General features: G+C 44.6%; 14 non-coding genes across 14 annotated transcripts; all 14 read left to right on the top strand.

Moving 5' to 3' along the window:
* The first annotated feature begins 681 nt into the window (after window positions 1–681).
* TRNAA-AGC (transfer RNA alanine (anticodon AGC)) lies at window positions 682–754 on the top strand. Its single transcript has one exon. It is a non-coding gene; the product is annotated as a tRNA-Ala (tRNA).
* Window positions 755–1,183: 429 nt separating this feature from the next.
* Window positions 1,184–1,256, top strand: TRNAA-AGC (transfer RNA alanine (anticodon AGC)). Its single transcript has one exon. It is a non-coding gene; the product is annotated as a tRNA-Ala (tRNA).
* A 427-nt stretch (window positions 1,257–1,683) lies between these two features.
* Window positions 1,684–1,756, top strand: TRNAA-AGC (transfer RNA alanine (anticodon AGC)). The gene has a single exon. It is a non-coding gene; the product is annotated as a tRNA-Ala (tRNA).
* A 929-nt stretch (window positions 1,757–2,685) lies between these two features.
* On the top strand, window positions 2,686–2,758 carry TRNAA-AGC (transfer RNA alanine (anticodon AGC)). The gene has a single exon. It is a non-coding gene; the product is annotated as a tRNA-Ala (tRNA).
* Window positions 2,759–3,687: 929 nt separating this feature from the next.
* TRNAA-AGC (transfer RNA alanine (anticodon AGC)) lies at window positions 3,688–3,760 on the top strand. The gene has a single exon. It is a non-coding gene; the product is annotated as a tRNA-Ala (tRNA).
* Window positions 3,761–4,189: 429 nt separating this feature from the next.
* Window positions 4,190–4,262, top strand: TRNAA-AGC (transfer RNA alanine (anticodon AGC)). Its single transcript has one exon. It is a non-coding gene; the product is annotated as a tRNA-Ala (tRNA).
* Window positions 4,263–5,193: 931 nt separating this feature from the next.
* Window positions 5,194–5,266, top strand: TRNAA-AGC (transfer RNA alanine (anticodon AGC)). The gene has a single exon. It is a non-coding gene; the product is annotated as a tRNA-Ala (tRNA).
* Window positions 5,267–5,695: 429 nt separating this feature from the next.
* On the top strand, window positions 5,696–5,768 carry TRNAA-AGC (transfer RNA alanine (anticodon AGC)). The gene has a single exon. It is a non-coding gene; the product is annotated as a tRNA-Ala (tRNA).
* A 3,925-nt stretch (window positions 5,769–9,693) lies between these two features.
* TRNAA-AGC (transfer RNA alanine (anticodon AGC)) lies at window positions 9,694–9,766 on the top strand. Its single transcript has one exon. It is a non-coding gene; the product is annotated as a tRNA-Ala (tRNA).
* Window positions 9,767–10,697: 931 nt separating this feature from the next.
* TRNAA-AGC (transfer RNA alanine (anticodon AGC)) lies at window positions 10,698–10,770 on the top strand. Its single transcript has one exon. It is a non-coding gene; the product is annotated as a tRNA-Ala (tRNA).
* A 429-nt stretch (window positions 10,771–11,199) lies between these two features.
* Window positions 11,200–11,272, top strand: TRNAA-AGC (transfer RNA alanine (anticodon AGC)). Its single transcript has one exon. It is a non-coding gene; the product is annotated as a tRNA-Ala (tRNA).
* A 427-nt stretch (window positions 11,273–11,699) lies between these two features.
* On the top strand, window positions 11,700–11,772 carry TRNAA-AGC (transfer RNA alanine (anticodon AGC)). The gene has a single exon. It is a non-coding gene; the product is annotated as a tRNA-Ala (tRNA).
* A 2,416-nt stretch (window positions 11,773–14,188) lies between these two features.
* TRNAA-AGC (transfer RNA alanine (anticodon AGC)) lies at window positions 14,189–14,261 on the top strand. Its single transcript has one exon. It is a non-coding gene; the product is annotated as a tRNA-Ala (tRNA).
* A 929-nt stretch (window positions 14,262–15,190) lies between these two features.
* TRNAA-AGC (transfer RNA alanine (anticodon AGC)) lies at window positions 15,191–15,263 on the top strand. The gene has a single exon. It is a non-coding gene; the product is annotated as a tRNA-Ala (tRNA).
* Window positions 15,264–22,145: the final 6,882 nt, after the last annotated feature.

The following is a 22,145-nucleotide window of genomic DNA, read 5'->3' on the forward strand; positions in this document are numbered from 1 at the left end:
ATGGGTCCATTACCCACAGGTCGATAGAACGAAGCCAGTCTATGCGATCTGGCTTCCTGTATCCTTTAGGTCGGTTTTAATTTATCGCAGATTTAAAGGTGAAGTTTGTTCTTATTTTGCTAAATATTTTTCAAAAAGTGCTTTGGCCTATGTCGAGATAAACATCCAAAACAGCCCAGCGGGGAATTAGCTCACGTGGTAGAACGCTCGCTTAGCATGCGAGAGATAGTGGGCTCGATGCCCACATTCTCCAAAGCACATATGGACAAGTTCCATTTTTTGTTTATTAGCGTGTATGAATTGAGTAAACATTTGAACGTGTCGAATGTTTTAAACGTTATCAATATATTCACAAGGTTAATCAAAATATTACAAATGAATTTCTTCACCCGGTATTTGTGCAAACAATGATAGTTTTAAATATATTTTCTGCACCTTAGCAGGTACATGGACGTCGATAACAGCCATTTACAAGAAAGCAGAGTGTCACAGCGGAAGCGTGATGGGTCCATTACCCACAGGTCGATGGATCGAAGCCAGTCTATGCGATCTGGCTTCCTGTATCCTTTAGGTCGGTTTTAATTTATCGCAGATTTAAAGGTGAAGTTTGTTCTTATTTTGCTAAGTATTTTTCAAACAGTGCTATGGCCTATGACGAGATATCATCCACGACAGCCCAGCGGGGAATTAGCTCAAGTGGTAGAGCGCTCGCTTAGCATGCGAGAGGTAGTGGGATCGATGCCCACATTCTCCAAAACAAATATGGACAAGTTCCTTTTTTTGTTTGTTAGCGTGTATAAATTGAGTAAACATATGAACGTGTCGAATGTTTAAAACGTTATCAATATATTCATAAGGTCAATTGAATTATTACAAATGAATTTCTTAACCCGGTATTGATGCAACCAATGATATTTTTTCAATATCTTTTCTGCACCTCATCAGGTACATCGACGTCGATAACAGCCATTTACAAGAAAGCAGAGTGTCACAGTGGAAGCGTGATGGGTCCATTACCCACAGGTCGATGGATCGAAGCCAGTCTATGCGATCTGGCTTCCTGTATCGCTTTGGTCGGTTTTAATTTATCGCAGATTTAAAGGTGAAGTTTGTTCTTATTTTGCTAAATATTTTTCAAAAAGTGCTATGGCCTATGTCGAGATATCATCCACGACAGCCCAGCGGGGAATTAGCTCAAGTGGTAGAGCGCTCGCTTAGCATGCGAGAGGTAGTGGGATCGATGCCCACATTCTCCAAAACAAATATGGACAAGTTCCATTTTTTGTTTGTTAGCGTGTATAAATGGAGTAAACATATGAACGTGTCGAATGTTTAAAACGTTATCAATATATTCACAAGGTCAATTAAATTATTACAAATGAATTTCTTAACCCGGTATTGATGCAACCAATGATAATTTTTCAATATCTTTACTGCACCTCATCAGGTACATGGACGTCGATAACAGCCATTTACAAGAAAGCAGTGTCACAGCGGAAGCGTGATGGGTCCATTACCCACAGGTCGATGGATCGAAGCCAGTCTATGCGATCTGGCTTCCTGTATCGCTTTGGTCGGTTTTAATTTATCGCAGATTTAAAGGTGAAGTTTGTTCTTATTTTGCTAAATATTTTTCAAAAAGTGCTATGGCCTATGTCGAGATATCATCCACGACAGCCCAGCGGGGAATTAGCTCAAGTGGTAGAGCGCTCGCTTAGCATGCGAGAGGTAGTGGGATCGATGCCCACATTCTCCAAAACAAATATGGACAAGTTCCATTTTTTGTTTGTTAGCGTGTATAAATGGAGTAAACATATGAACGTGTCGAATGTTTAAAACGTTATCAATATATTCACAAGGTCAATTAAATTATTACAAATGAATTTCTTAACCCGGTATTGATGCAACCAATGATAATTTTTCAATATCTTTACTGCACCTCATCAGGTACATGGACGTCGATAACAGCCATTTACAAGAAAGCAGTGTCACAGCAGAAGCGTGATGGGTCCATTACCCATAGGTCGATGGATCGAAGCCAGTCTATGCGATCTGGCTTCCTGTATCGCTTAGGTCGGTTTTAATTTATCGCAGATTTAAAGGTGAAGTTTGTTCTTATTTTGCTAAGTATTTTTCAAACAGTGCTATGGCCTATGACGAGATATCATCCACGACAGCTCAGCGGGGAATTAGCTCAAGTGGTTGAGTGCTTGCTTAGCATGCGAGAGGTAGTGGGATCGATGCCCACATTCTCCAAAACAAATATGGACAAGTTCCTTTTTATGTTTGTTAGCGTGTATAAATTGAGTAAACATATAAACGTGTCGAATGTTTAAAACGTTATCAATATATTCACAAGGTCAATTAAATTATTACAAATGAATTTCTTAACCCGGTATTGATGCAACCAATGATATTTTTTCAATATCTTTTCTGCACCTCATCAGGTACATCGACGTCGATAACAGCCATTTACAAGAAAGCAGAGTGTCACAGCGGAAGCGTGATGGGTCCATTACCCACAGGTCGATGGATCGAAGCCAGTCTATGCGATCTGGCTTCCTGTATCGCTTTGGTCGGTTTAAATTTATCGCAGATTTAAAGGTGAAGTTTGTTCTTATTTTGCTAAATATTTTTCAAAAAGTGCTATGGCCTATGTCGAGATATCATCCACGACAGCCCAGCGGGGAATTAGCTCAAGTGGTAGAGCGCTCGCTTAGCATGCGAGAGGTAGTGGGATCGATGCCCACATTCTCCAAAACAAATATGGACAAGTTCCATTTTTTGTTTGTTAGCGTGTATAAATGGAGTAAACATATGAACGTGTCGAATGTTTAAAACGTTATCAATATATTCACAAGGTCAATTAAATTATTACAAATGAATTTCTTAACCCGGTATTGATGCAACCAATGATAATTTTTCAATATCTTTACTGCACCTCATCAGGTACATGGACGTCGATAACAGCCATTTACAAGAAAGCAGTGTCACAGCGGAAGCGTGATGGGTCCATTACCCACAGGTCGATGGATCGAAGCCAGTCTATGCGATCTGGCTTCCTGTATCGCTTAGGTCGGTTTTAATTTATCGCAGATTTAAAGGTGAAGTTTGTTCTTATTTTGCTAAGTATTTTTCAAACAGTTCTATGGCCTATGACGAGATATCATCCTCGACAGCCCAGCGGGGAATTAGCTCAAGTGGTAGAGCGCTTGCTTAGCATGCGAGAGGTAGTGGGATCGATGCCCACATTCTCCAAAACAAATATGGGCAAGTTCCTTTTTTTGTTTGTTAGCGTGTATAAATTGAGTAAACATATAAACGTGTCGAATGTTTAAAACGTTATCAATATATTCACAAGGTCAATTAAATTATTACAAATGAATTTCTTATCCCGGTATTGATGCAACCAATGATATTTTTTCAATATCTTTTCTGCACCTCATCAGGTACATGGACGTCGATAACAGCCATTTACAAGAAAGCAGAGTGTCACAGCGGAAGCGTGATGGGTCCATTACCCACAGGTCGATGGATCGAAGCCAGTCTATGCGATCTTGCTTCCTGTATCGCTTTGGTCGGTTTTAATTTATCGCAGATTTAAAGGTGAAGTTTCTTCTTATTTTGCTAAATATTTTTCAAAAAGTGCTATGGCCTATGTCGAGATATCATCCACGACAGCCCAGCGGGGAATTAGCTCAAGTGGCAGAGCGCTCGCTTAGCATGCGAGAGGTAGTGGGATCGATGCCCACATTCTCCAAAACAAATATGGACAAGTTCCTTTTTTTGTTTGTTAGCGTGTATAAATTGAGTAAACATATGAACGTGTCGAATGTTTAAAACGTTATCAATATATTCACAAGGTCAATTCAATTATTACAAATGAATTTCCTAACCCGGTATTGATGCAACCAATGATAATTTTTCAATATCTTTTCTGCACCTCATCAGGTACATGGACGTCGATAACAGCCATTTACAAGAAAGCAGAGTGTCACAGCGGACGCGTGATGGGTCCATTACCCATAGGTCGATGGATCGAAGCCAGTCTTTGCGATCTGGCTTCCTGTATCGCTTAGGTCGGTTTTAATTTATCGCAGATTTAAAGGTGAAGCTTGTTCTTATTTTGCTAAATATTTTTCAAAAAGTGCTATGGCCTATGTCGAGATATCATCCACGACAGCCCAGCGGGGAATTAGCTCAAGTGGTAGAGCGCTCGCTTAGCATGCGAGAGGTAGTGGGATCGATGCCCACATTCTCCAAAACAAATATGGACAAGTTCCTTTTTTTGTTTGTTAGCGTGTATAAATTGAGTAAACATATGAACGTGTCGAATGTTTAAAACGTTATCAATATATTCACAAGGTCAATTAAATTATTACAAATGAATTTCCTAACCCGGTATTGATGCAACCAATGATAATTTTTCAATATCTTTTCTGCACCTCATCAGGTACATGGACGTCGATAACAGCCATTTACAAGAAAGCAGAGTGTCACAGCGGAAGCGTGATGGGTCCATTACCCACAGGTCGATGGATCGAAGCCAGTCTATGCTATCTGGCTTCCTGTATCGCTTAGGTCGGTTATAATTTATCGCAGATTTAAAGGTGAAGTTTGTTCTTATTTTGCTAAGTATTTTTCAAACAGTGCTATGGCCTATGACGAGATATCATCCATGACAGCCCAGCGGGGAATTAGCTCAAGTGGTAGAGCGCTTGCTTAGCATGCGAGAGGTAGTGGGATCGATGCCCACATTCTCCAAAACAAATATGGACAAGTTCCTTTTTTTGTTTGTTAGCGTGTATAAATTGAGTAAACATATGAACGTGTCGAATGTTTAAAACGTTATCAATATATTCACAAGGTCAATTCAATTATTACAAATGAATTTCTTAACCCGGTATTGATGCAACCAATGATATTTTTTCAATATCTTTTCTGCACCTCATCAGGTACATGGACGTCGATAACAGCCATTTACAAGAAAGCAGAGTGTCACAGCGGAAGCGTGATGGGTCCATTACCCACAGGTCGATGGATCGAAGCCAGTCTATGCGATCTGGCTTCCTGTATCGCTTTGGTCGGTTTTAATTTATCGCAGATTTAAAGGTGAAGTTTGTTCTTATTTTGCTAAATATTTTTCAAAAAGTGCTATGGCCTATGTCGAGATATCATCCACGACAGCCCAGCGGGGAATTAGCTCAAGTGGTAGAGCGCTCGCTTAGCATGCGAGAGGTAGTGGGATCAATGCCCACATTCTCCAAAGCAAATATGGACAAGTTCCTTTTTTTGTTTGTTAGCGTGTATAAATTGAGTAAACATATGAACGTGTCGAATGTTTAAAACGTTATCAATATATTCACAAGGTCAATTAAATTATTACAAATGAATTTCTTAACCCGGTATTGATGCAACCAATGATATTTTTTCAATATCTTTTCTGCACCTCATCAGGTACATGGACGTCGATAACAGCCATTTACAAGAAAGCAGAGTGTCACAGCGGAAGCGTGATGGGTCCATTACCCACAGGTCGATGGATCGATGCCAGTCTATGCGATCTGGCTTCCTGTATCGCTTTGGTCGGTTTTAATTTATCGCAGATTTAAAGGCGAAGTTTGTTCTTATTTTGCTAAATATTTTTCAAAAAGTGCTATGGCCTATGTCGAGATATCATCCACGACAGCCCAGCGGGGAATTAGCTCAAGTGGTAGAGCGCTCGCTTAGCATGCGAGAGGTAGTGGGATCGATGCCCACATTCTCCAAAACAAATATGGACAAGTTCCATTTTTTGTTTGTTAGCGTGCATAAATTGAGTAAACATGAACGTGTCGAATGTTTAAAACGTTATCATTATATTCACAAGGTCAATTAAATTATTACAAATGAATTTCTTAACCCGGTATTTGTGCAAACAATGATAGTTTTTTAATATATTTTCTGCACCTTATCAGGTACATGGACGTCGATAACAGCCAGTTACAAGAAAGCAGAGTGGCACAGCGGAAGCGTGATGGGTCCATTACCCACAGGTCGCTGGATTGAAGCCAGTCTATGCGATCTGGCTTCCTGTGTCGCTTTGGTCGGTTTTAATTTATCGCAGATTTAAAGGTGAAGTTTGTTCTTATTTTTCAAAAAGTGCTATGGCCTATGTCGAGATATCATCCACGACATCCCAGCGGGGAATTCGCTCAAGTGGTTTAGCGCTCGCTTAGCATGCTAGATGTAGTGGGATCGATGCCCACATTCTCCAAAACAAATATGGACAAGTTCCATTTTTTTTGTTAGCGTGTATAAATTGAGTAAACATATGAACGTGTCGAATGTTTAAAACGTTATCAATATATTCACAAGGTCAATTCAATTATTACAAATGAATTTCTTAACCCGGTATTGATGCAAACAATGATAGTTTTTTAATATATTTTCTGCACCTTATCAGGTACATGGACGTCGATAACAGCCAGTTACGAGAAAGCAGAGTGGCACAGCGGAAGCGTGATGGGTCCATTACCCACAGGTCGATGGATCGATGCCAGTCTATGCGATCTAGCTTCCTGTATCGCTTAGGTCGGTTTTAATTTATCGCAGATTTAAAGGTGAAGTTTGTTCTTATTTTGCTAAGTATTTTTCAAACAGTGCTATGGCCTATGACGAGATATCATCCACGACAGCCCAGCGGGGAATTAGCTCAAGTGGTAGAGCGCTTGCTTAGCATGCGAGAGGTAGTGGAATCGATGCCCACATTCTCCAAAACAAATATGGACAGGTTCCTTTTTTTGTTGGTTAGCGTGTATAAATTGAGTAAACATATGAATGTGTTGAATGTTTAAAACGTTATCAATATATTCACAAGGTCAATTAAATTATTACAAATGAATTTCTTAACCCGGTATTGATGCAACCAATGATATTTTTTCAATATCTTTTCTGCACCTCATCAGGTACATGGACGTCGATAACAGCCATTTACAAGAAAGCAGAGTGTCACAGCGGAAGCGTGATGGGTCCATTACCCACAGGTCGATGGATTGAAGCCAGTCTATGCGATCTGGCTTCCTGTATCCTTTAGGTCGGTTTTAATTTATCGCAGATTTAAAGGTGAAGTTTTTTCTTATTTTGCTAACTATTTTTCAAAAAGTGCTTTGGCCTATGTCGAGATAAACATCCAAGGCAGCCCAGCGGGGAATTAGCTCAAGTGGTAGAGCGCTCGCTTAGCATGTGAGAGGTAGTCGGATCAATGCCCACATTCTCCAAAACACATATGGACAAGTTCCATTTTTTGTTTGTTAGCGTGTATAAATTGAGTAAACATATGAACGTGTCGAATGTTTAAAACGTTATCAATATATTCACAAGGTCAATTAAATTATTACAAATGAATTTCTTAACCCGGTATTGATGCAACCAATGATATTTTTTCAATATCTTTTCTGCACCTCATCAGGTACATGGACGTCGATAACAGCCATTTACAAGAAAGCAGAGTGTCACAGCGGAAGCGTGATGGGTCCATTACCCACAGGTCGATGGATCGAAGCCAGTCTATGCGATCTGGCTTCCTGTATCGCTTAGGTCGGTTTTAATTTATCGCAGATTTAAAGGTGAAGTTTGTTCTTATTTTGCTAAGTATTTTTCAAACAGTGCTATGGCCTATGACGAGATATCTTCCACGACACCCCAGCGGGGAATTAGCTCAAGTGGTAGAGCGCTCGCTTAGCATGTGAGAGGTAGTCGGATCGATGCCCACATTCTCCAAAACACATATGGACAAGTTCCATTTTTTGTTTGTTAGCGTGTATAAATTGAGTAAACATATGAACGTGTCGAATGTTTAAAACGTTATCAATATATTCACAAGGTCAATTAAATTATTACAAATGCATTTCTTTACCCGGTATTGATGCAACCAATGATAATTTTTCAATATCTTTTCTGCTCCTCATCAGGTACATGGACGTCGATAACAGCCATTTACAAGAAAGCAGAGTGTCACAGCGGAAGCGTGATGGGTCCATTACCCACAGGTCGATGGATCGAAGCCAGTCTATGCGATCTGGCTTCCTGTATCGCTTAGGTCGGTTTTAATTCATCGCAGATTAAAAGGTGAAGTTTGTTCTTATTTTGCTAAATATTTTTCAAAAAGTGCTATGGCCTATGTCGAGATATCATCCACGACAGCCCAGCGGGGAAGTAGCACAAGTGGTAGAGCGCTCGCTTAGCATGCGAGAGGTAGTGGGATCGATGCCCACATTCTCCAAAGCACATATGGACAAGTACCATTTTTGTTTGTTAGCGTGTATAAATTGAGTAAACATGAACGTGTCGAATGTTTAAAACGTTATCATTGTATTCACAAGGTCAATTAAATTATTACAAATGAATTTCTTAACCCGGTATTGATGCAACCAATGATAATTTTTCAATATCTTTTCTGCACCTCATCAGGTACATGGACGTCGATAACAGCCATTTACAGGAAAGCAGAGTGTCACAGCGGAAGCGTGATGGGTCCATTACCCACAGGTCGATGGATCGAAGCCAGTCTATGCGATCTGGCTTCCTGTATCGCTTAGGTCGGTTTTAATTTATCGCAGATTTAAAGGTGAAGTTTGTTCTTATTTTGCTAAGTATTTTTCAAAAAGTGCTATGGCCTATGTCGAGATATCATCCACGACATCCCAGCGGGGAATTAGCTCAAGTGGTAGAGCGCTCGCTTAGCATGCAAGAGGTAGTGGGATCGATGCCCACATTCTCCAAAACAAATATGGACAAGTTCCTTTTTTTGTTTGTTAGCGTGTATAAATTGAGTAAACATATGAACGTGTCGAATGTTTAAAACGTTATCCATATATTCACAAGGTCAATTAAATTATTACAAATGAATTTCTTAACCCGGTATTGATGCAACCAATGATAATTTTTCAATATCTTTACTGCACCTCATCAGGTACATGGACGTCGATAACAGCCATTTACAAGAAAGCAGAGTGTCACAGCGGACGCGTGATGGATCCATTACCCACAGGTCGATGGATCGAAGCCAGTCTATGCGATCTGGCTTCCTGTATCGCTTAGGTCGGTTTTAATTTATCGCAGATTTAAAGGTGAAGTTTGTTCTTATTTTGCTAAGTATTTTTCAAACAGTGCTATGGCCTATGACGAGATATCATCCACGACAGCCCAGCGGGGAATTAGCTCAAGTGGTAGAGCGCTTGCTTAGCATGCGAGAGGTAGTGGGATCGATGCCCACATTCTCCAAAACAAATATGGACAAGTTCCATTTTTTGTTTGTTAGCGTGTATAAATTGAGTAAACATATAAACGTGTCGAATGTTTATAACGTTATCAATATATTCACAAGGTCAATTAAATTATTACAAATGAATTTCTTAACCCGGTATTGATGCAACCAATGATAATTTTTCAATATCTTTTCTGCACCTCATCAGGTACATGGACGTCGATAACAGCCATTTACAAGAAAGCAGAGTGTCACAGCGGACGCGTGATGGGTCCATTACCCACAGGTCGATGGATCGAAGCCAGTCTATGCGATCTGGCTTCCTGTATCGCTTAGGTCGGTTTTAATTTATCGCAGATTTAAAGGTGAAGTTTGTTCTTATTTTGCTAAGTATTTTTCAAACAGTGCTATGGCCTATGACGAGATATCATCCACGACAGCCCAGCGGGGAATTAGCTCAAGTGGTAGAGCGCTCGCTTAGCATGCGAGAGGTAGTGGGATCAATGCCCACATTCTCCAAAGCAAATATGGACAAGTTCCTTTTTTTGTTTGTTAGCGTGTATAAATTGAGTAAACATATGAACGTGTCGAATGTTTAAAACGTTATCAATATATTCACAAGGTCAATTAAATTATTACAAATGAATTTCTTAACCCGGTATTGATGCAACCAATGATAATTTTTCAATACCTTTTCTGCACCTCATCAGGTACATGGACGTCGATAACAGCCATTTACAAGAAAGCAGAGTGTCACAGCGGAAGCGTGATGGGTCCATTACCCACAGGTTGATGGATCGAAGCCAGTCTATGCGATCTGGCTTCCTGTATCGCTTTGGTCGGTTTTAATTTATCGCAGATTTAAAGGTGAAGTTTGTTCTTATTTTGCTAAATATTTTTCAAAAAGTGCTATGGCCTATGTCGAGATATCATCCACGACATCCCAGCGGGGAATTAGCTCAAGTGGTAGAGCGCTCGCTTAGCATGCAAGAGGTAGTGGGATCGATGCCCACATTCTCCAAAACAAATATGGACAAGTTCCTTTTTTTGTTTGTTAGCGTGTATAAATTGAGTAAACATATGAACGTGTCGAATGTTTAAAACGTTATCAATATATTCACAAGGTCAATAAAATTATTACAAATGAATTTCTTAACCCGGTATTGATGTAACCAATGATAATTTTTCAATATCTTTACTGCACCTCATCAGGTACATGGACGTCGATAACAGCCATTTACAAGAAAGCAGAGTGTCACAGCGGAAGCGTGATGGGTCCATTACCCACAGGTCGATGGATCGAAGCCAGTCTATGCGATCTGGCTTCCTGTATCGCTTAGGTCGGTTTTAATTTATCGCAGATTTAAAGGTGAAGTTTGTTCTTATTTTGCTAAGTATTTTTCAAACAGTGCTATGGCCTATGACGAGATATCATCCATGACAGCCCAGCGGGGAATTAGCTCAAGTGGTAGAGCGCTTGCTTAGCATGCGAGAGGTAGTGGGATCGATACCCACATTCTCCAAAACAAATATGGACAAGTTCCTTTTTTTGTTTGTTAGCGTGTATAAATTGAGTAAACATATGAACGTGTCGAATGTTTAAAACGTTATCAATATATTCACAAGGTCAATTAAATTATTACAAATGAATTTCCTAACCCGGTATTGATGCAACCAATGATAATTTTTCAATATCTTTTCTGCACCTCATCAGGTACATGGACGTCGATAACAGCCATTTACAAGAAAGCAGAGTGTCACAGCGGACGCGTGATGGGTCCATTACCCACAGGTCGATGGATCGAAGCCAGTCTATGCGATCTGGCTTCCTGTATCGCTTAGGTCGGTTTTAATTTATCGCAGATTTAAAGGTGAAGTTTGTTCTTATTTTGCTAAGTATTTTTCAAAAAGTGCTATGGCCTATGTCGAGATATCATCCACGACAGCCCAGCGGGGAATTAGCTCAAGTGGTAGAGCGCTCGCTTAGCATGCGAGAGGTAGTGGGATCGATGCCCACATTCTCCAAAACAAATATGGACAAGTTCCATTTTTTGTTTGTTAGCGTGTATAAATTGAGTAAACATGAATGTGTCGAATGTTTAAAACGTCATCATTATATTCACAAGGTCAATTAAATTATTACAAATGAATTTCTTAACCCGGTATTGATGCAACCAATGATAATTTTTCAATATCTTTTCTGCACCTCATCAGGTACATGGACGTCGATAACAGCCATTTACAAGAAAGCAGAGTGTCACAGCGGAAGCGTGATGGGTCCATTACCCACAGGTCGATGGATCGAAGCCAGTCTATGCGATCTGGCTTCCTGTATCGCTTAGGTCGGTTTTAATTCATCGCAGATTTAAAGGTGAAGTTTGTTCTTATTTTGCTAAATATTTTTCAAAAAGTGCTATGGCCGATGTCGAGATATCATCCACAACAGCCCAGCGGGGAATTAGCTCAAGTGGTAGAGCGCTCGCTTAGCATGCGAGAGGTAGTGGGATCGATGCCCACATTCTCCAAAACAAATATGGACAAGTTCCATTTTTTGTTTGTTAGCGTGCATAAATTGAGTAAACATGAACGTGTCGAATGTTTAAAACGTTATCATTATATTCACAAGGTCAATTAAATTATTACAAATGAATTTCTTAACCCAGTATTGATGCAACCAATGATAATTTTTCAATATCTTTTCTGCACCTCATCAGGTACATGGACGTCGATAACAGCCATTTACAAGAAAGCAGAGTGTCACAGCGGAAGCGTGATGGGTCCATTACCCACAGGTCGATGGATCGAAGCCAGTCTATGTGATCTGGCTTCCTGTATCGCTTAAGTCGGTTTTAATTCATCGCAGATTTAAAGGTGAAGTTTGTTCTTATTTTGCTAAATATTTTTCAAAAAGTGCTATGGCCTATGTCGAGATATCATCCACGACAGCCCAGTGGGGAATTAGCTCAAGTGGTAGAGCGCTTGCTTAGCATGCGAGAGGTAGTGGGAACGATGCCCACATTCTCCAAAACAAATATGGACAAGTTCCATTTTTTGTTTGTTAGCGTGTATAAATTGAGTAAACATGAACGTGTCGAATGTTTAAAACGTCATCATTATATTCACAAGGTCAATTAAATTACAAATGAATTTCTTAACCCGGTATTGATGCAACCAATGATAATTTTTCAATATCTTTTCTGCACCTCATCAGGTACATGGACGTCGATAACAGCCATTTACAAGAAAGCAGAGTGTCACAGCGGAAGCGTGATGAGTCCATTACCCACAGGTCGATGGATCGAAGCCAGTCTAGGCGATCTGGCTTCCTGTATCGCTTAGGTCGGTTTTAATTTATCGCAGATTTGAAGGTGAAGTTTGTTCTTATTTTGCTAAGTATTTTTCAAACTGTGCTATGGCCTATGACGAGATGTCATCCACGACAGCCCAGCGGGGAATTAGCTCAAGTGGTAGAGCGCTTGCTTAGCATGCGAGAGGTAGTGGGATCGATGCCCACATTCTCCAAAACAAATATGGACAAGTTCCTTTTTTTGTTGGTTAGCGTGTATAAATTGAGTAAACATATGAACGTGTCGAATGTTTAAAACGTTATCAATATATTCACAAGGTCAATTAAATTATTACAAATTAATTTCTTAACCCGGTATTGATGCAACCAATGATAATTTTTCAATATCTTTACTGCACCTCATCAGGTACATGGACGTCGATAACAGCCATTTACAAGAAAGCAGAGTGTCACAGCGGACGCGTGATGGGTCCATTACCCACAGTTCGATGGATCGAAGCCAGTCTATGCGATCTGGCTTCCTGTATCGCTTTGGTCGGTTTTAATTTATCGCAGATTTAAAGGTGAAGTTTGTTCTTATTTTGCTAAATATTTTTCAAAAAGTGCTATGGCCTATGTCGAGATATCATCCACGACAGCCCAGCGGTTAATTAGCTCATGTGGTAGAGCGCGTGCTTAGCATGCGAGAGATAGTGGGATCGGTGCCCACATTCTCCAAAGCACATATGGACAAGTACCATTTTTTGTTTGTTAGCGTGTATAAATTTAGTAAACATATGAACGTGTCGAATGTTTTAAACGTTATCAATATATTCACAAGGTCAATTAAATTATTACAAATGAATTTCTTAACCCGGTATTTGTGCAAACAATGATAGTTTTTTAATATATTTTCTGCACCTTATCAGGTACATGGACGTCGATAACAGCCAGTTACAAGAAAGCAGAGTGGCACAGCGGAAGCGTGATGGGTCCATTACCCACAGGTCGCTGGATTGAAGCCAGTCTATGCGATCTGGCTTCCTGTGTCGCTTTGGTCGGTTTTAATTTATCGCAGATTTAAAGGTGAAGTTTGTTCTTATTTTTCAAAAAGTGCTATGGCCTATGTCGAGATATCATCCACGACATCCCAGCGGGGAATTCGCTCAAGTGGTTTAGCGCTCGCTTAGCATGCTAGATGTAGTGGGATCGATGCCCACATTCTCCAAAACAAATATGGACAAGTTCCATTTTTTTTGTTAGCGTGTATAAATTGAGTAAACATATGAACGTGTCGAATGTTTAAAACGTTATCAATATATTCACAAGGTCAATTCAATTATTACAAATGAATTTCTTAACCCGGTATTGAAGCACACAATGATAGTTTTTTAATATATTTTCTGCACCTTATCAGGTACATGGACGTCGATAACAGCCAGTTACGAGAAAGCAGAGTGGCACAGCGGAAGCGTGATGGGTCCATTACCCACAGGTCGATGGATCGATGCCAGTCTATGCGATCTGGCTTCCTGTATCGCTTAGGTCGGTTTAAATTTATCGCAGATTTAAAGGTGAAGTTTGTTCTTATTTTGCTAAATATTTTTCAAACAGTGCTATGGCCTATGTCGAGATATCATCCACGACAACCCAGCGGGGAATTAGCTCAAGTGGTAGAGCGCTCGCTTAGCATGCGAGAGGTAGTGGGATCGATGCCCACATTCTCCAAAACAAATATGGACAAGTTCCATTTTTAGTTTGTTAGCGTGTATAAATTGAGTAAACATATGAACGTGTCGAATGTTTAAAACGTTATCAATATATTCACAAGGTCAATTAAATTATTACAAATTAATTTCTTAACCCGGTATTGATGCAACCAATGATAATTTTTCAATATCTTTACTGCACCTCATCAGGTACATGGACGTCGATAACAGCCATTTACAAGAAAGCAGTGTCACAGCGGAAGCATGATGGGTCCATTACCCACAGGTCGATGGATCGAAGCCAGTCTATGCCATCTGGCTTCCTGTATCGCTTAGGTCGGTTTTAATTTATCGCAGATTTAAAGGTGAAGTTTGTTCTTATTTTGCTAAGTATTTTTCAAACAGTGCTATGGCCTATGACGAGATATCTTCCACGACAGCCCAGCGGGGAATTTGCTCAAGTGGTAGAGTGCTCGCTTAGCATGCGAGAGGTAGTGGGATCAATGCTCACATTCTCCAAAGCAAATATGGACAAGTTCCTTTTTTTGTTTGTTAGCGTGTATAAATTGAGTAAACATATGAACGTGTCGAATGTTTAAAACGTTACCAATATATTCACAAGGTCAATTAAATTATTACAAATGAATTTCTTAACCCGGTATTGATGCAACCAATGATATTTTTTCAATATCTTTTCTGCACCTCATCAGGTACATGGACGTTGATAACAGCCATTTACGCGAAAGCAGAGTGTCACAGCGGAAGCGTGATGGGTCCATTACCCACAGGTCGATGGATCGAAGCCAGTCTATGCGATCTGGCTTCCTGTATCGCTTTGGTCGGTTTTAATTTATCGCAGATTTAAAGGTGAAGTTTGTTCTTATTTTGCTAAATATTTTTCAAAAAGTGCTATGGCCTATGTCGAGATATCATCCAAAACAGCCCAGCGGGGAATTAGCTCAAGTGGTAGAGCGCTCGCTTAGCATGCGAGAGGTAGTGGGATCGATGCCCACATTCTCCAAAGAACATATGGACAAGTTCCTTTTTTTTGTTAGTGTGTATAAATTGAGTAAACATATGAACGTGTCTAATGTTTAAAACGTTTTCAATATATTCACAAGGTCAATCAAAATATGGCAAATGAACTTTTTTAACCCGGTATTGATGCAAATAATGATAATTTTTCAACATCTTTTCTGCTGCCTATCAGATACATGTGTAGGACTTGAAATGTCACATGCCACGCGTTCTGTTGCTATGGGAGCAAGCAGCGTACAGTGGGGGGCAACTGAGGATACAGTTGTTGTTGTGTGCCATTGAGGGGGAGGTCATTAAGAGAGACCACAGGTGTTAAGGGTAACTGAAGACGCAGTCCGGTTGATTGGTCAGGAGGGTGAGTGGCTGATGACTGGTGCCGGGCTGACGGCGATAACATGGTCACGTGAGGCTGGGGGCCTGGGGGCGAGTAGCAAAGCGGGGGATGAGATAATTAATTGGGGCTGATTGGTTCGGGTATAAAGGCACAGCGTAACGGAGAGACGGGAGTCTTGGTTGGTGTTGGAGTTGGAGTGGTTAGTGCCCGGGACAGAGACGGAGCAGCAGGGAGCAGGAATAGATACGATAAGAGTAGACAGAGAGAATACAGATAGGGTAGCAGTGGATAGAGAGAATACAGCGTACGGTAGCAGTGGATAGAGAGAATACAGATAGGGTATCAGTGGATAGAGAGAATACAGCGTATGGTAGCAGTGGATAGAGAGAATACAGATAGGGTAGCAGTGGACGGAGCGAGTACAGAGTAGGGTAGGAGAGAATACAGATAGGGTAGCAGTGGATAGAGAGAATACAGATAGGGTAGCAGTGGACGGAGTGAGTACAGAGTCGGGTAGCAGCAGAGTAACGGACCTTGGGGGAGAGAGAGAGCGAGTGAAGTCGCGGAGCGGAGCAAGCGAACAGAGAGACATGGAGTGATGATGATGGCGGGTTGTGCATTGGAGCGAACGGAGAGGCATGGAGTGATGACGAGGAGGAGGTGTGAACTATATGCGTGAATAAAAGAGACGAGAAAGACAAAGAAGCTGTCGCGTCGGTACGAGTCCTACAACTGGTGTTAGAAGTGATTTAAAGAACTACGCCGATATGTCAAAGAAAGTTACGAAGAAGAAGAATTTGCCGGCGGCCTCGTCGGCCGACAGCAGCGATGCGGACGTGATACCTCTGTAATAACAGCCATAGAGGGTTCACGTGGGGATTGGCTTGCCGGTTCTGCTTTGTAGCCAATAAGGGATGAGCCAGGGTGCATGGCCTCGGCGTAATCGCGGCGTGTTAGCAGGGGTGATTGGCCTGGCCAATCGGGGCCTCAGCTAATGGGGAGCCGGATTAGAGACGTGGTCCCGGGATTGACAGGGAACCATCGGGAACGGTGAACGCTGTCTATAGATGATTGGCTGGGGGGTACCACGTGACGAAGGGATTAAGAGAGAGGGAGAGAGGACAGTCGTGAGCAGACTTGGGGACGACAAGAGCAAGAGTCACACGCGTACGGGGCTCTGGGTGCCACGTGCGCGGTGGGGACTTGGCGAGAAGTCTGCCCTCTCTCTGTTGTCTGCCAGCAACGGGGAGTGTGTGTAAAGTGTAACTGTTGAAGTTGAAAATAAAAAGGACTGATTCCCGAAGCCGTCTCAAGGAGGTTTATTACATTGGTGTCAGAAGTCCTTCTGCGACCGTTGGGATGATCGTCAAGATGTCCAAACACCTCAGAAAAAAGAACCTGCCCGTGCCTCCATTGGAGGAAGAGGTCGAGACGGATGAAAATGAGCTGTTGGGGGCTACAGCCCCTATGCCGCCTGCTGATACTTCTCTCCTCGACGCCTCTCCGCGTCGACTGGGAGAAGATGCGACCACCGCAGGAACAAAAGACGGATGGCGGCTGATGGCGGAGCAGATCGAATCGTTATGCGCCATTCTGCTAAGTCTGGTGACCGCGGTGGCGTCCTCTCCAGCCATGGGTCGCCAGATTGCGGATCAGCTGGACGCCGCGGGAAGGGGTCCTGAAAAAGAAACTGGGTCCGCCATTGCTCCTGCCACGCGGGAAGAAGCCGTCGTTGTGGGCGGGCCGGCTGCGCGGGAGCCGTCGGCCGCCATTTTGGGCGCGCCTGACAACACGCGGCCGCCGGACGCCATTTTGCCTGCGACGGGTGGGACGCGGGAACAGCAGTCGGAGACGCCCGCGGCGCGAGCTTGCCACCGCGGACATCGCCTTCCACAGATCAAAGAATTTCTCGCCGGGGGCGATTGGAGTGCTTTTACGTGGCGCTTCGAGTCGGCTTTTAGATCCGTCAACTGGACGGAGGATGAGGCGCTGGGAGCGCTACCTACACTGCTTGATGACATTTCTCTGGGGGTCTTCCGCTCCATCCCAGCATCCAAGAAGAAGACACTGCGAGATGCATTCGCAGAGATGGCGGAATTTTACGACCCACCGACGTCAGCCACCAGAAAATTTATGTCGCGTCGCCGAGGATCGGAGGAGTCACCTTTGGCTTATCGGGGGGCGTTGATGGCGCTGGCCATGGCTGCCAACCCCGACGTGACGGCCGATCATTTGGATCCTCTCATCCTTTCCTGTATGCTGGAGTTGTCTCAGGAGCTCAACATTTCTCTACCAGTCTGCGGCCACAAACCGCTCACATCGCGATGGGTGGCGCGCTGCCTGGACGCTAAGTTTAATATCAAGCGTTGGGACCAGATGGCGGCGTGGACGGGGAAACCTGAAATCGACGGGCCGCCCTTGGGGTGGTCTCCACGACTGGTTGTCCACTGCTCCGACGACTCCGGCGACGACGACATGCTGGCTGCTGCTGTTCCGCATAGGGTTCCGGGACGGCGGCTGCGCGACCAGCGAGGCGACTACGCAGGCCGTCCACGTGCGGGGGCCGGGTCTTCTGACCGCCGGCCGACGACGGCCGCGTGTTTCAAGTGTGGCAGACGAGGCCATTTCGCCCGTGACTGCCGCTGCCGACCTCTGCTGTCGCCTCTTCCGCCAAGGGGACCTCCATCTCCTCCACCTGCTGCGGAACTGCAACAACCTCGGGCGAGTCGGCACAAATCGGACACCCGGCAGGTCATGTCACATCACTCATCCACTGCTACACAGTGGAAGAAATTGGCTCGCAGGGTTGTGGCTGCGGCGTCGGGCTCGTCGACGGTACGGGGTACCATCGACGGCATTGACGTCCGTATCTTGGTGGACACTGGCGCATCTGCTACCATCATTTCAGATGTCATTTTTCATTTGTTGTCCATTCCTGCGTCGCGGATACGCAAGGTTAATGATGCGTGTGTTGCCGCGAATGGGGGAAGCATGGGTATCTGTGGTCAGGTAGATGTGAGCATCGCTATCGGAAATATTACCGCCGCAGGACCTGTGTTGATCTCTCGCTCGCTGGCTGTCCCATGCTTGCTTGGTACTGATTTCCTGCGCCGGATGCCGCTGAATATACGGGTCGACCAGGATTGTTTGGAAATGCCGGGGGGTCGTAGGATGGCGTTCCTGCCTTCCCTGCTGGCCAGTGCGCCTACAGGTAACGCAGTTATGGCCGTAGTCGCTGCTACGGTGGAGGTTCCGTCGGGAGCTCAAATGCTCATTCCGCTGCGTTACCGAAAACCCCTTCAGATTGGAAGGGATACGAAGGGCGTGCTATTATCCCTTTCGAATTCGGTATCTAAATCCTTTTCTTTGGCGGCGGCACAAACGATCGTGCGACCAGGTCAGGCACCTTTCATACAGGTGTTGAATGGGGGACCTGACCGCGTTGTTGTTCCGGAGGGATCGGTGCTGGCTCACGCCACTACCGATTTCGCCTCTTGTGACGAAACGCCGCGTGCCCGGATGCCTGCTGGTGGGCCCCCACACGATCGTTCGCAAGAACGCTGGATCGCAGATTTATGCGGGGAAAATTCTTCCTTGTCGAATGAACAAAGGAACGCTCTGCGTTCACTATTACTACGGTACGCTGATGTTTTCAGCAAAAATGATTTGGACCTCGGCCGCACATCGCTTTTGTCGCACCATATTGACACCGGTGCGGCACCTCCCATCTGTATGCACCCTCATCGCATGAGCCCAGCGGAAAGGGAGCACGTGCGCGGGGCAGTAGATGAATTGCTGGCGGCAGAGATTATTTCGCCGTCCAACAGCCCTTGGGGCGCGCCCGTTGTTCTGGTTAAGAAAAAAGATGGTGGTACAAGATTTTGCGTTGATTTCCGCCGGTTGAACAAGATTTCGGTGGCGGACGCGTACCCCTTACCGAGGATGGATGACTCATTGGATGCTTTATCGGGTGCTAAATTCTTTTCCACCCTTGATCTGTCCTCGGGCTTTTGGCAGCTTCCTCTCGATGGCGAGTCAAAAGCCAAAACGGCATTCCGCACGCCGCAAGGTCTCTTTGAATTTAATCAGTTGCCTATGGGCTTGAATGCGGCTCCGGCGACGTTTCAACGGCTCATGGAATTGGTGTTGGCCGGACTACAATGGGAAACGTGCCTCATATATCTAGACGATATCATTGTTTTCAGCCGCACGTTCGAGGAACACCTCCAACGCCTAGAGACGGTTTTTCAAAGAATGCGGGCAGCTGACCTCAAATTTAAACCTAGGAAATGTCACCTTTTGCAACACTCCGTCCGTTACTTGGGTCATATTGTCAGCTCGGACGGCGTGTCCACTGACCCTCTGAAAACAAAATGTGTTCGAGAGTGGCCCACACCCACTTCCGTGGGTGATGTTCGGCGGTTTATAGGATTCGCTTCCTATTATCGCCGCTTCGTTAAGAACTTTGCGACGTTGGCGAAACCATTACACGTTCTAACGGGAAAAAATCAAAGGTTTAAATGGGGAGTTGAGGAAGAAAATTATTTTAGAGCGCTTCGGGATCACCTCGCCACGGCGCCTACGCTAGATTACCCAGACTTCTCGCAGCCGTTCATCCTTGATACGGATGCTAGTGACATCGGCATTGGGGCCGTTTTGTCGCAACGTAAGGACGGTGTTGAGCGAGTGGTGGCGTACGGCAGCAGGGTTCTGTCCCCTGCGGAAACGCGATATTGCGTGACGAGGCGGGAACTTTTGGCAATTGTGCATTTTGTTCGATTGTACCGGCCGTACCTGTATGGAAGGAAATTCCTTGTTCGCACTGATCATGCGGCTTTGCAATACTCCTTGAAATTGGACCAGCCGTCAGGCCAATTGGCTCGGTGGTTGGAATCGTTACAGGAATTTTCCTTCCATATTACATATCGAAAGGGGGCCCATCACGCGAACGCTGACGCGCTCTCGAGGCTGCCACCCGTTCCTCCGTGCACTTGCCTGATGGGCATGCACCGCTGCGCGGCACCGCCCACCTCGCCCTGTCCGGTTATGGGGGCGATAGCTAATGAGGACGATAAAGGGGCGAAAGCGAATGAGGACGACCAGAAGGTGTCGGTGGACACCGATGATACCTTACGGCTGCCGCATGCGGTCTGGTTACGTGAGCAGGAGGCTGACGCCTCGCTGTCCCCGCTATGGAAATTGGTAGGGAAACAAAAATCTCAATTGGCGGGATGGAAGTGGCAGATGTTCCGAGGCAAGTCGGGATTGTTAATGTGCACCGATGGGTTGTCTGACCGACCACGCTTGGTCGTGCCTACTTCGCTTCGCTACGACCTGCTTCGCGCTCTGCACACTGATAAGTTGATGCACCTCGGCGTCCAAAAGACTTTGGCCGCGATGCAAAAGGATTTTTTTTGGGCCGGTATGACGGCAGACGTCAATGACTTTGTCCGCTCATGCCATGATTGTGCGAAGAGGAAACCGCCTCGGAACCACTATGTACCGCCGTTACGTTCCATTGAGGTGTGCCGCATCAACGAATTGGTTGCTCTGGACATTCTGGGCCCCTTTCCCCCATCAGCTAGGGGCAATAAATACCTTCTCGTCGGGGTGGAATATTTTTCTCGATGGCCGATGGCCTGGCCTCTGCCCGACCAAACGGCTGCGTCCATCACCGACGCTTTCTTGAACGGGTATGTCATGGATAAAGGGGCACCTGAGAGGCTGCTCACAGATCAAGGGCTGAACTTCTCCTCTAAATTGCTTAAGGAGGTTTGCGACGCACTGGGTACAAAGAAAATTCACACTTCCCCATACCATCCGCAAACAAGTGGTATGGTGGAACGATTCAACCGTACCCTCTCGGCTATGCTTTGTCACACGGTCAGTGAAAAGCAAACCGATTGGGACTTGCACATACCAGGCGTCTTAGCGGCATACCGCATGGTTCCACACACGTCCACGGGATACTCACCATTTTTTTTTTTATGTATGGCCGTGAGAATGTTCCACCCATCGATGTGCAACTGGGTAAGCCGAGTAAACAACCGTCTCGCTCCTTGCCTGATCACGTGCGGGACTCGCTTGAACGAGTTACGGAGGCACGAGAGGCTGCCAGGTGTGCGACGGCCCGTGCCCAGGCAAGGAACGAACGGTGTGCGCATCGATCGCATACTCGCATGCCTTGGTCAGTGGGAGACCTGGCGTGGCTCCACTGCCCCCAGGTACCGGTGGGCACATCCCCTAAACTGCACAGGCCATGGCGGGGGCCGGTGACACTGATAGATGTTCGGAACGCACAGAGTATCCGCGTTCAATACGGAAACCGTCGGTGGTATGTTCATTCCTCGCGACTTAAACCCTATGTTGATGCGCGTGTCGGTCCTTCATCCCCACTAGCTGACCTGCCGGGGTCTGCCGGGCCGATTACGCCGATTGCCACACCCGTTGATCCCAAGGGGGACTGTGTTGTGCCTCCTACAGATGAACAGGTTCTGAGGGCTGAGGAAGCCCCCGCTGCCCCCCCTCCAA

The sequence above is a fragment of the Lampetra fluviatilis genome, chromosome 16 (genome assembly GCF_964198595.1).
Source record: "Lampetra fluviatilis chromosome 16, kcLamFluv1.1, whole genome shotgun sequence".
Classification (NCBI taxonomy): Eukaryota; Metazoa; Chordata; class Hyperoartia; order Petromyzontiformes; family Petromyzontidae; genus Lampetra; species Lampetra fluviatilis.